Genomic DNA, 14,607 nt, shown 5'->3' on the forward strand with positions numbered 1-14,607 from the left:
TGAGGGGTTTTAGGAAGGTCATAACTGCCACCTTTAGAACTAGAGGAGATGTGTAACCTACTCTGGATTTGGACCTCTGGAGGTGTCTATGGTTGATTGATTAAACAGACACATGTATGAATGCTGCTTGGGACCAGGTTACCTGAACAAAGTAGGTTTATGTTTGTATTATGTTCTGTGCAACTGCTTACACATAGCATGTAAAATAAGCATGTAAGATGAATGTCTCTATTTGGTCACAATGGGGTTACTATGGGGTAGCGATGTATGGGACAACTATGTTGGTGGGTTCAAGTCACGGTCATCATCAAGGAAGGAGGGTGACATGAATGGCCTCAGAGAACAGACACATGTTCTAGAGGAGAGAGAAGAGAGGGAGGAGATAGAGAAAAGAGAGAGAAGAAGAGAAGAAGCACATCTGGACATCTGACGATCAGAGCACCCTAGGTGTCCTTCAACATTCCTCTCATGGCTGTGTTTCAACCTCCTATCTCACATGGTATAGGGCCTCTCTCTCTCTCTCTCTCTCTCTCTCTCTCTCTCTCTCTCTCTCTCTCTCTCTCTCTCTCTCTCCATCTCTCTCTCTCTCTCTCTCTCTCCATTATTGTTTAAGTTATTTTCCGTTTGCGTGTCATTAACACTGTTGGTGGCTTTTGACCAGCGATGTTGGAATTCAGAACATCTAAACAACACAGTGACCCTCAACTTCTGTCACAGATGTTACTCTTGCAAAAGCCTCCACAATTCAATCATCCAATACATATTTAGTCTCAAACATTCTACACAATAACAAAAAGTCTTATCCTTACAAACAGTGAACATCTGCAGTGTGCTAATAACTCGTCACTGTCTCTCTCTGCCTACGCCATTAACCTATTATGGGAAAGACTGACTGGTTCTCCTCTCCATAACCCTGTCTTTCTTTACAAGCCGTAGTGAGGTCACTGTTTTAGCCTGAACACTCACGGTCCATGACTCCAAGATGGCCACCTAACGTGTTCATCGCTTCCTCTTGCCGTGTAAATCATCGGCTAACACTTAGAGTGTTTGGACGAGGAGGAGCCTGTGTTTGTAGAGAACTGTATAGGTAAATGGTCAGAAGTTTAAGTGTTTATGTTACAGTAGTTTATGCTATAGAGGTTGATACTCTCTCTACAGTTTATGTCACTGTAAACACAAACATAGTTTTACTAGCAACATCGAATTGCTCCTCTAACAGCACCTGGATTTGTTTACACACACACACACACACACACACACACACACACACACACACACACACACACACACACACACACATGCACACACACACACACACACACACACACACACACACATACACACACAAACAAAGGACAAGCTTCCTCTTGTCCTGTAAATAATCGGCTAGCACTTCGAGTGTTTGGACGAGGGGGAGCCTATGTTTGTAGAGAACTGTATAGGTAAATGATCAGTTGTTTAAGTTTTTATGCAACAGTAGTTTATACTGTAGAGGTTGGTGCTCTCTTTACAGTTCATGTCACTCTAAACACAAATGGCTGAGTGATGGAACCCAGTTGTTGCCATTGGGCGAAACTTGAGAGACAAGTACAGGGTGCTATGCAACATGTATGCTGCAGATTAATGGTTTTACTAGCAACATCGAATAGCTCCTCTAACAACACCTGGATTTGTTTACACACACACACACACACACACACACACACACACACACACACACACACACACACACACACACACACACACACACACACACACAGTATTTCACATATAGTATAGTTTATGCTCTGTTTAGCTTTCTTTTGCAGTTGGTTACTCGAACACTCCAGTGGAGCAGCTACAAACAATAGTTACCTACTCTGGACTCACTCTTCTGGCCTACTATTGGTTGGTTGGTCACTCAGCATTCCATTCCATCAATCCATTCAGCCTCTCCACCAATGAGGTTAGAGGTCAATCAGTGAAAGGGAGGGGAAAGGGAGAGGAGGTAGTTAGGTTCTTGTTAGCCTTGCCTTCAAAAGCAACATTTATTCTTCGAAATGTCTGCTGTCCAGAGAGAGAAAGAGATTGAGAGAGAGATTGTGTCTTTCTCTGAAGTTCCTGTGTGTGTGCTGACATACAGGGCTTTATGAGTAATTGACCAGGTCGGGTCAGCTAGTTACTAATTTGCTCTTAGGTTAAAAAGGAACACATTGTGGGGTACAGCGTTACTGGTTAACTTTGTGAAATGAGCCTTGACGCTGAATTTTTCCTCTGTGGCTAAGAAGTCCTGTAACCTGTCTAACCCTGCCTCTGCAGTGAGCCGAAATGTCTTCCCCATGGGAGACTTCACCTCCACTTTCCCTCTACCTATTCCAATGCTGATTGAGCCGGAATGGCCTCCCAAAGGGACACTTACTTAACCTCCAATTTCCCTCTACCTGTTCCAATGCTGACTGAGCCAGAATGGCACCCCCACGGGATCCCTCGCCCTCCAGTTTCCCTCTGCCCTCCTGCTGAGTGGTGGTTTCCTGTGGCGAAGAGGGAGCGAAGAGGCAAACAGCAGGCAGCTTGTTGAGGCAGATCTCCTATGGTGCGTGTAACCACAGTGGTCCCAGCTGTGCTACGCTATGCTAGGCTAACCCACTGAAGGTCTCTGGAGTATATCTAACACACAGGGGCTACACACTAGCATGAGCCACCGCAGACAAATCACCCCATGGTTGCTACAGTTGAATCCCTTATCGACAACATCTAGTGCGTGTATGTGTGCATGTGTGTGCGTGTGTGCGTGTGTGTGTGTGTATATGTGTGTGTGTGTGTGTGTGTGTGTATGTCTGTGTGTGTGTGTGTGTGTGTGTGTGTATGTGTGTATGTGGCGAGATGCCAGCTGCACCAGGCATACACACACACACATACACACACACACACACACACACACACAGAAGTTTTATCTCTCGATTGTTATTTCTCTCTGGGTTTTCTTCTTGTGTGTTTTTTGGGTGTTTCTTCCTTTCACAAAGATATAGTTTGTGAATATGTTAACTCACACCTTAACTGAGTCCTTAACTGCAAACCTTGTTTCCCTCGGTGTATACATTGACTTGTATACATTGTTTTGTTTGTTTGGAAAAACTGTAAACAATAATGTGCATGCACGTGTGTGTTTATAACAGAGACTGTAAAGATAAACAGAAGTGTCTGTGTCTCATACTACATACAAACAGAGAACCATGTAGTGATGTATGCCATCCCTGTGCATGGTAGAAAGAAGCTCTTTACATTCTTGCTGTGAAGCAGGTCTACTCAAATCCAAGTCTTAGGGTCTGCAGAGCTGCTGATTGTCATCCTTTCCTACTAACCAGGGACCGATTCAGACATGGGACAACAGGGTGTGTGTGTGTGTGTGTGTGGGGGGGGGGGTGTTGATCAATCAATAGCATTGATCAATCAATGTTGCTATAGCTGTAATTACAGTGTTACTACACAGTTACAGTATAGTGGCAACAATGTAAAGCCTTACAAACTACCATGGTCTTACAAACACCTCCAACCTTCCATATCAATGGGGGACTTTCAGAGTATGCAGATAACAAAGATAACTATAAACGTTCTTATTTAAGTAACCTGCATGGTTTTACCTCTCCAGTGCAAGCAGGAGCAGCTCTCTGCTATCATAAATCACACCCTAACAAGAGAGAAATATCCCTCCCAGATTAAATGGATCATATCACAGTCTCTTATTTACGTGCCCCCCCCCCCCCCCCCTCCCCTCCCCTAACCACCCTCTTCATACCTGGTGCCTCTGCATGGGCTTATCTTGGGCTTATCTATGCATACCTCACTGATGTCTTCTTGGCACTGAGGTGTGTGTGTGTGTATGTGTGGACGGACACAAACACACACACACACACACACACACACACACACACACACACACACACACACACACACACACACACACACACACACACACACCTAGTTAGGTGTTTGACAGCGATTGATATGAATTTATAGGCACAATGATTACTCCTCATGACTGAACATGTACAGGGGCTCTCACCTGGGAGGCACCTCAGCAAAGCCTTTTCATAGAGAGCAAAAAAAACAGGGCTTTCTCTGTGTTCGTGGTTCCCATGGCAACCACCTATCCCGTCATGGACATCCAGTAGATCTGCTGACGTTTGGGAGAATCTTCCCAGCTGTCTCAGGTCCAACCTCTCCAACACTGGTGTCCTCCTTTCCTTTTTCTCTGTCAGTCGCTCACAGCCCTCCTCTTCCTTGACATGGGCCTGTGATATTGCTCCTTCTTTCATGTCCTGCCTTCACATGGGCCAGCCAAGTTCTTCTCTGCATACTTCAGCCAGCAGCAGGAGTCACTGTGGGGGAAGATGGCTGACGGCTGACTCTCTCTCTCTCTCTCTCTCTCTCTCTCTCTCTCTCTCTCTCTCTCTCTCTCTCTCTCTCTATTCCCTCCCTCCCTCTCTACCTCTCTCCCTCTCTACCTCCCTCCCTCCCTCCCCACCCTAAAGACTGAAATGTCTGTGTACACACTGTTTGCTGATCCCAAACGAACCTGGCAAAGGCCAGTATGGCCGAGATGTCTTCCTACCACAAGCTGCCTTCCCCCCCAGAAGATAACCTTTGTGTAGGCCTCCCCCGGTGCCCCTCACACTCAAACATGGATACTGTGAACTCTAGACGTGTATTAATGTGCCTCTCTGTGTCGAGGAATGTCTTACTGTAAAGTAGATTGATCTGTGTGTCATACTGTACATATGGGCCTGGGCGCTATAAGTGTACATACTGTGTTTGCTTAAATATCTGGCTAGGTGTTACTACCTGAGTCCAGAATGGTGTAGGATAGATCGTTGCAATCCAGAATAATGTGTCCAAAAGTCTCCACATCAGCTTTGAGTTAGCTGGTTTGGTTTAGCTACGACATGGTAGATATTGACACTTTCCAAGACTTAGACTTAGAATAGATTCACTAGTGGTTAGCACCCTACTGTGCTCTAAATGGACTCATCATGACTAACTAGACCCACAGTCTCCTCTCTCTGTCTCCACCCTGTTCTTTGGTCACCCCTCCTCCACTCCCCTGTGTAAGGGTCATCCACCAGGCCTGTTATAGACCCACCTGGCCCCTCCTTTGTCCAGGAATAAACCATATTTATACGCTGTATTTATAAGATGTGTTATACACTGTATTTATAAACAGTGTTATACACTGCAGTGCTTGTTATAGCGTTGTAGTCTAGCCACCTGGTTTACTCCCCTACTCAGCACCTTCTTCAAAGATAGCAACTGTATGATGGTGGTCCAAAAACATTTGTTATTGAGACGTCTGTAATGTCTATAAACTATGTGCTTACTCTGTCTCGTCCACTTCCAAGAAGTGAATGGTTGTGTATGTTTCTCTAGGTTTGATGTTTCGGAAAGGTTTAGTCTGGGTAATGGCGCTAAGTGTTCTGTAACTGATTGCTTTGTTATTAGAGGTGTACAAATAAAGTTGGATCGAATCCAGCTGTGGTAAACAGCACTGTACAGGAGAGCTGAGTTGAGAGGTCGTTTGAATGGTGCTTTTGCTAACAACCCAACGTCGGTTTTGAGTTGCTTTACCCTTTTTGTGACCCATACAATATGTCTGCCGTAAATCATATCGAAAGGTGGTTCCTCGTCATGGAATAACCATACATAATACATTTAACATCACCACAACCTTTGTGTTAAAATGTTACAACTTGCGTAGGGGGGGAATTAATTTATGATATCCATACCAACCACAAACATGTCACATAAATACCACCCACATTCAATATTTATGACTTTCTCATGCATTACCTAGTACCTGGCTGTTGCATGTTTGTGCATGTGTTAGTGTTCTCTTGTTCTAGGTACAAACACTGTTTAATATATATATGAATATAGAGATTTGGCAGATAGATAATGTTGTTCTTGTTCAAGAGGAAAACCAAGGATGTGTTAAGATGTGTTTGAGCGTTGTCTCAATGTGTGTTCTAGTCAACTCCTATGACTGTGGTTGTCATTTCACAAATATACTATATTCACTATGTCCACAAATTGTACCCCTTTCGCTTCCATTACTGTATATTGGACAATGTATTTGATGCAAGTGGCCGAATCACCGGGACATAGACATACAAATAGTTGAAGTTATTGAGTAGAATAAAGTTATGAGGTTAATCAAGGACATTTGATTTTAGAGTGTACTATCGCTTTAAGCACTTAGAAAGCTGGAGCTAGGTATCTGTTGGAACATGGCAGAACTGGTAGGGAGATATTGAGGGCCTTAAACATGCACTGTAGTGGTGATGATGGTGGTGATAGAGATGGTGGTGGTGGTGGTGGTGGTGGTGGTAGTGGTAGTGGTGGGTAGGGCTCATGGTGTCTTCTATTCCAGATATCTTTACGAACATGGTAGAACTGGTAGAGAGAAAGTGAGAGAAAGTAGGAGACAGTGAGAGATAGTGAGGGGCTTTAACAATACCTGTGGTGATGATGGTATGGCTGTGGGGAGTGGCTGGGGCTCACATTGTCTCCTATTACAACCCAAATCAGGTCAGTGTCACTCTAAACACAGTTGATCTGTGATATCTCTGCCAAACACTTAAAGTCTGAAAGGGAATGGGTTGCAGAGGGAGGGAGGGAGGGAGGGAGGGAGGGAGGGAGGGAGGTGAGGGGGGAGGGGAGGGAGGGACGGGGGGCAGAGGAGAAGGAGGGGGGCTCTGATTTTGATCCCTTGCCTCGGGTGAACGACTGACAGGTATAGCCGCCCTGAGATGGGAGGAATGTGTGGAGGACAAAAGAATGAGGGAGTGGGTACAGCGCAGGTAGAGGAATTGGGCAACGCTAAGACTTGTTACCTGCGGCCCCAATATTTGTCTTACTTATCCTCCCCTCTCATTCCCACCCTCCCTCCCTCCCTCCCTCTCTCCCTCCCTCCCTCCCTCCCTCCCTCCCTCTCTCTGCATGTCTTTTCTACAAGGAGAAGGTTGTGGATTGACGTGTCTAACAGACTAAAAACACACACAATGCTCCTCTCCCTCAAGCATAGCCGCAATCTTTTTCCTGGCAACAAAGATGTTTAATGAATTTCTCTTTAAACACGGTTTTTACAGGGCACGGTAAGTGTGTTAAAGGGTAGAAGCGACCCGAAACTGAATTCCAGGAGGGAAAGAACCATAAAGGGTGAAAAAAAAGCTCCTGACACAAAAACAACCCTGACAAGAGTTAACAAGTTCCACCCTCAGCAACGGGAATTCTACTGTATGTACATGCATTAAATATATCCCTCAGGAGAAGAGTTTGAATAGCAATGTAAAAGCCTGCTAGATTAACACTAATGGAAGGCATGTAAGGTGCTGTGTACTGTAATAATGGAAAATCTGTTTATTTTACAATTATAGGATGTTGCTAAACTTTGAAAGCTTTCTCAATTATTCTGGATATTTCTCTAAAAGACCAGTGGGCCTAAATGTTAAATCCGGTTAAATCCCTGGCCTAGTTTCCTGTGCAGGCAGAGACAGAGGGAGGACACCCTCTTCTCTTCAAGCCCTTCCAGCTCGTCCAGGGTCGTATTCCGGGGTTATTTTGGAACCCTTCCCTAACTACCCTTCTGTTATCATGGCTAACACTGGAACGCTGAGAGGGAAACTCGTCCACTCACCTTTGACCTCTTCTCTTTTAATACCTCAGACACATCTTTACAGGGCCCTGCCAGTGCAGGACACACACACACACACACACAAATATACTATAGGTGCACGCACGTACGCATGCACACACAGACACACACGCGCGCGCACACACACACACTTGGATGGATGGACCTGGCGCTGTCACAGACATACTGGGCTACTGTTTCACTTTCTTCTCTCTGTTCAACAGTAATGAATGGCATTCTCCCTCAGCAAGCATGTATCCTCTATCCTCCCCTCTCCCACTCCCCTGCAACCTGCCCTGCAGCCACAGGTCCCTGACCACGCCATGTAAGAAATGCTTAGGCAACATTACTCAGCTACATTGGCTGGCCAGCATAGAAATAACATTAATAGAATTGACATTCTCATTCAAAGCAATACATGATATGTTGACGGCCTATTGGGCAGCCGTTTTGGATGTACCATTTGGAATGTTGGAGAAATTCTATTTTGCCGCCATACAATGAAATGTAATGTGGATTGTAGAACTTCCGTCCGTTCAATCTAGTCTTCCACCAGCAATGCTGCCCACACAGACCCAGGGGATAAATATACCCTTTAAATGTATATTTTAGGCCCTATCTCTCTCTCTCTCTCTCTCTCTCTCCTCTGGATGAGTCAGACACTGAATCCGACACTCCTCATTTCCTGGAGCCAGCTTTCACTCCCATCTTGTTTTAAAATAAGAACAGATTAATTATAGAAGTAGGGGTGTTACCGTTTAAAAAGTCCCCCATTCCTAAATCTGTCACCATGGAACTATCTGGATGCTTAATATTAGCATGACGAGAGACTCAGGTTGGCATTCAGAGTAGGAGTTTAGGGTTTTACAGTGTGATGGTTAATCCAGGTTAATTCCGTAGCAACATCCTATATAGAGAGAAAAGTCAAATTCATACATATCGGATACTTACTTGAACTACGCTGGATTTAGTATCCCCTGTACAATGCAACCAATGGAATAGTTTCACAAGTGTGAACACCAAGCTAAATGAAGTACAATTCCAACACCGTCAAGTAGCTAACATACATAATAGACACACTTCGCTGTAGGCCTATAGAATTAGGGTCTAAGGGTGATAATCCCCATACCATAACGTGCCTGTACAGTACCCAGCACAGCTCTTTGTCTGTCACACATACTTTTACCTCAGGGGGAGACCAGGTGGTGATTCCTCAAAATGTCAGGGGGAGGAAAAACACACACAAGTAGAATATGAGGAATTAACATATCCTAGAGAGAGCAGAGTGAAAGTATACACAAGTGGATGGCTTGTTGAACGATGAGATGGTATTTGACAGTGGCTATAGCGTGCGGAAGAGCTGCCGTGTAGGGGCTTGTGTGTGTGTGTGTGTGTGTGTGTGTGTGTGTGTGTGTGTGTGTGTGTGTGTGTGTGCACGCTCCCTGTTTGTGCCTTAGCTTGTCTCTCTAGGACACTCACCCCAGCTACGGATATTACATTTCAGATGCTTTGAAAAACAGTTGAGGGTTTCTCGAGTTCAAGTGCCTTTTCAAATACACTCCTTAATGTTATCGACCAAAGGAATAGCTGGCTTGTTGGATCATAATTTGGATCTAGGATCAGACTGCCTTGTCCCCAATCCTAACTTGAAGCATTAGGGGAATGTAATAATGTCTGATACAGTGGAAGTAGGTAGAGGCGATTTCCCCTACTCCATCAAAGGCCTCAAAATTCTGACAGGAAGACATGAAGAGATGATGAATGATGATTGGCTGGCTGTTTTGATTCCTGAGGAGCCCCTCAGACTTGACCAATGGGGGGCCACTGTACTTAGAACAACAAGCAAAGGCCAGCTGCTGGGATGACGAACAATAGCAAACAACCAATGCCCCCGTCCCCCTCCCTCCCCCCCTCCCCCCATCTCATGCAGGTATGTGTTTACCTAGCTTACCTTTGAGGGGTCCCCCCATCTCTTTCAGGGGTATTAGGTGGGAGCTGAGAAGGTTATCCATTGTCAAACTAATGGGCAACCCTGTAGAAACATGTTAGAAAGAGGCCTCAACATTCCCCTGTGTGCACACGTGTTGACCTGCATGTTGACCTGCGTACAGTACATGTGTCTGTGCATGTCTCTATATGTACTTGCATTGAGTTTAGGTCTATGTGTGTGTGTGCGAATGTGTGTGTGTGCGAATGTGTGTGTGTGTGTGTGTGTGTGTGTGTGTGTGTGTGTGTGTGTGTGTGTGTGTTTGGGAAGGGGGGGGGTGTTGATCAATCAATAGCATTGATCAATCAATGTTGCTATAGCTGTAATTACAGTGTTACTACACAGTTACAGTATAGTGGCAACAATGTAAAGCCTTACAAACTACCATGGTCTTACAAACACCTCCAACCTCCCATATCGATGGGGGACTTTCAGAGTATGCAGGAAAGACAACACATAGATGTTAACAAAGATAACTATAAATGTTCTTATCTAAGTAACCTGCATGGTTTTACCTCTCCAGTGCAAGCAGGAGCAGCTCTCTGCTATCATAAATCACACCCTAACAAGAGAGAAATATCCCTCCCAGATTAAATGGATCATATCACAGTCTCTTCATGATTGATTTACGTGCCTCTTCATACCTGGTGCCTCTGCATGGGCTTATCTTGGGCTTATCTATGCATACCTCACTGATGTCTTCTTGGCACTGAGGTGTGTGTGTGGACATGTGGACGGACATAAACACAAACACACACACACACACACACACACACACACACACACACACACACACGCACACACGTGACTTGCATCATATTTTCAGAATCCTTTTTTTGGACATATATTTTGACCATATGTGGGCGCTATGATGCACCTTCTGTTTCCAACATGTTATCAGTCTAGTGCTTACCTCAGTCGAGTGATTACCTTTGCTCGTCCGGTTTGCATGCAGCACACATGCAAAGGAAAGCGAGAGGAAAGATACAGCAGACAGACATTGAAACAGTGTATCAACAAACCGCCTCAGAAAACATTGCAACAGTGTAACTTCTCAACAAGGGGGCTCAAGCTCTTCTTCTCTGCACCAGTTGGCCATTTCAAAACAATTTCAGGCTGTTAACACTGTAATTAGGCAAGGCCTATAAATATAAGACTTTTTTTTATTTGTTATTTTTTTATTTGCTGTGTGCTGTGTTTAGGCATTCAGATATCTGTTCTGGGAATTAATGTACAAACGTATGTCAGAAGTGGGCATATACCGTGTCCCCTCCGGGGATAGAAGATTGATCAGAGGGAGGGATAAGAAAAGCAGAAGGGGGGAAATCCCAACCATTCCTCGCAGCAAATCACACCCTGTATGTGCGTGTGTGTGTGTATGTGTGTGTGTAAACCAGTGATTTGTGATTTGTGATTATAACACACAGCCACAGGACATTTTGTGGAGTATTAGGCTGAAGGCCATAACAAGACTGTTATAACTGTGGTTGATGTGAGAATGCAACTGAGTGTTGTCAACTGCAACTTTATACAAGTGTGTTACACCAACACATGTGTTTGATACCACTCCTCATTCCATTCCATGCATTATATTGAGCCCGCCTTTCTGTCACCACCAGCCTCCCCTGATGTGGAGTATTGGGCTGCTGTTCTGCTGGTCTGAAGATGTCTGAGTGTGTGACGATCTAAAGGGAGACTGCCCAGCATGTGGAACTGTCTTGTACTGTGCAAGGAGATACTCTGTGTTATACGTTAGTAAAGTAGCTTCAGCAGATCCCTCTAACTTTAAGGTTTGACACAGATATCTCCATTTACACTTTGCATACAGTAGCTGTAGATACATGGTAGGAATGTATGTAGCTCTCGAACATTTTACATCTCGGTCTTTTACATCCCTCCTCCCTAACAATAACCAGGCAATACCATGGTCAGATATGGGGGATAACAGCTTCATATGGTTGAGCAGCAGAGTGGTCAGTAGCCTACGAGACAGGTTCATGTTTCAGTGGCCGTGGGAAGGATGAGTTGGGGCTAAATGTGATGTCTGTGTATGCTGGCATGTATACGTGTGTGTGTGTGTGTGTGTGTGTGTGTGTGTGACTGAAACTTGGCGCTGGTTGTTTAGGGTATGTGTGCAAGGCCCATCGTCAGGGGTTACTGCTGTGGCAGCCAGAGGAGAGGGGGTGAGAGGGGAGGCTCGTCACTGTGGGCGGTGGCCATATTTCACTCACCAGCAGTTCACACTCCCACACCGCGGCAGGGAGAGGCCTTTAGTAGCTCTCTGTTAGCACATTTAGCCAGGGGGTGTGTGTGCGCGTGCATGCGTGCGTGTCTGTGAGAGAGAGCAGCACCCCACTTTAGTATTTCCCTCCTGTATTCCTCATGGGAACACAGTTCAGTGCTATGGAACATAGAATGACTTTGTTCTGTGTTCCTTTCACCATAGAAACAGGGTTCACAGGTCACCTTGAGACTTCCCCTGTCCCTCCTTCTAGTCCTCACCTCTCTGTGGCTCTGTGTGATGTTTTAACCAGGCCAGAGAAGACCAACTCTCCCACCTTCAACAGGACTTTGCTGGAAATATGTCAGCACATTTTACATTATGGCCCTCATTACCTGGTCCCAGGTCAGCCTTTCTTTCTAGCAGCCAGTAGTTTTGTACAGCTGTAGGGCTGAGGTTGGTTGGTAGAACTGATCTGAGATCTGTAGTGAGGAACAGAGCATGTCTGGATGGGTCATCAGCTGTGGGCGTCTGGGTGGCACTTCTCACAGAGAGCTGAGAGGGGGACAGTGGGAAAACAGAGTTTTGTGTGTGTGTGTGTGTGTGTGTGTGTGTGTGTGTGTGTGTGTGTGTGTGTGTGTGTGTGTGTGTGTGTGTGTGTGTGTGTGTGTGTGTGTGTGCACAACTGGACACTGTAGTTTAATGGTCCGGTGTCATAGAGGTGTAGAGAGGGAAAAACACCCCATCATTCAATGACTCTTTTCCTCCTCAGTGGAAAATAAATGTCTCTTGCATCTGACAGAGAGGAAATAACTCAACTGTTTACCTGGCAGAATGTGTTGGGCTTGTCCAAATGTAATTCACTCCTGTTGATTCATTTCCTCATCTTGGCCCCAAGTGGAAATTACTTTGGCAAGGGTTTAAATGTCAAGGTATGATACCCTATATTCATTATGCATCACCTTTTTCCAGAAGTGACTCTCTGTATTACGAAATACTTGTTTATGTTTTGGTGCTGCCTCCGTATCTTCCTCCAAATTTTAATGGAGTGATCCATCTCCAAGGCGATTGATCAGCCTGTGTGTATGGTGTTGGTAACAGGCCGTGCCATGGTGGAGCAGGGGGGGGGTCTGTGTTAGGACCTGCTGAAGCGAGGTTGAGAGGGTGTGTTAATCAACAGCTCCCTGCATGAGCTAACGGAATGTTCAAACACGAGTTCATAGACAAACACACACTCCTTTTAAATTCTTAAGCAGAACGCTAAACATCTACAGTACATCTTCAAAGAAAGCATTTAGCTTCTGACAGTTCTTGTACCAGTCATTGTACCGCATAGTTAATTACACACTTTCCAAATGCGTCTAAATGGCTTTGATTACTCTGCTGTGCTGACTTGCACAGATTAATTCCTGGAGCACATGTTGCTCAATATGACAACAAATTGCTACCTCTTCTGATATCCATTTTGAGGGATGGATGGAAGGATGGATGGAGGGATAACATTGATGGATGGCTCTAAATTGCTTAGGGGTTACAACCCCACCCCCCACTGCACTACCTGGTGTTGAGCCTCTCTCCGACCCCTGGGTCAGCTGGCCTCTCTGGAGGGTGTGATGTGTGAAGTGGAGCGTACTAGTCTCTGTTGCCCTGTACAGACATGCTGGGAGAGGGAAGACTTGACCTCCATCATGTAAATTAACAATTCATCAACTTCGACAAGCCTGTTTTTCCCTCCTTTACACACACACACACACACACACACACACACACACACACACACACACACACACACACACACACACACACACACACACACACACACACACACACACTCCCCTCCCCTCCCCTCTCTCCCTGGGTGGGCTCCGTATTCACCTACAGGGGAGAAGTGTGGAAGTGTGCTAGCGTCAAGGCTAACATTAGCGCTAAGAACCCAGAGACCATGTTTGCCTCGTAAATCCATCTCACAGTCAATTTGAGATTTGAGATGAGCAAGTGTGAACCTATCTACAGTGGTAAGGGGGGGGGGGGGGGGTCACTTAAATTAGATTCAATTTGAAACAACTTTATTAACATAGCTGTTGGTAGCTAACAGTATCAAAGGTATGCTCTGACTTTACAGAAATGTGCCATGAAAGGAGAGTATAATGGACAAAAATACAATGTCAATGACTGCTTAATTGCCCCTGAGGATATGAATACAGTTGTATTGAATGAATCCAATTGAATTGAAACCCCCTCTTACCACTGTAGATAGGTCCTTTGATAACGTCAACTACCATTAGCTACTAACAGCTACGTAGGACATATGTTATTGTATATTGAAATGGCTTTCTTCATTCAGAGGACCCTATAAGTAGTGGGGTATAGAGTCTTTGTAAGGGTAAAGGTCATACCATGGGGTTTAAAGAAATGTGACACCAATTGAGTCATAAGTATTTCTGTGGTTTAAGTGAAACCGATTAACTCTATTGTGTACACTATATTATGTCCCATTCTCCCCAATCTCCCATTATGGCTAAGGCTCTGCTCACCTACAATACCTGGATTCAACAGGTACCTGCCCGTCAGAAGCTAAGATAAATGAGGTTTAACCGAAACTTAAGCCAGATTGCTATAGCTAGCCCAGGGAAGGCAAAGGCAAGGCTGGGAAGAAGTATAGAAAAGACCTGGAATTTTAATTGCTCTGCAGCGCAGAAACAGGGATTAGGAATGGTTGGAAGGTACTAATTA

At 45.0% G+C, this 14,607-nt stretch overlaps 1 protein-coding gene across 1 annotated transcript in view; it reads left to right on the forward strand.

Moving 5' to 3' along the window:
• col4a6 (collagen, type IV, alpha 6) overlaps positions 1–14,607 on the forward strand; it is a 98,612-nt gene that overhangs the window by 12,957 nt on the left and 71,048 nt on the right. The window lies entirely within an intron of this gene.

The sequence above is a fragment of the Argentina silus genome, assembly GCF_951799395.1.
Source record: "Argentina silus genome assembly, chromosome: 1".
In the NCBI taxonomy this organism is placed as follows: domain Eukaryota; kingdom Metazoa; phylum Chordata; class Actinopteri; order Argentiniformes; family Argentinidae; genus Argentina; species Argentina silus.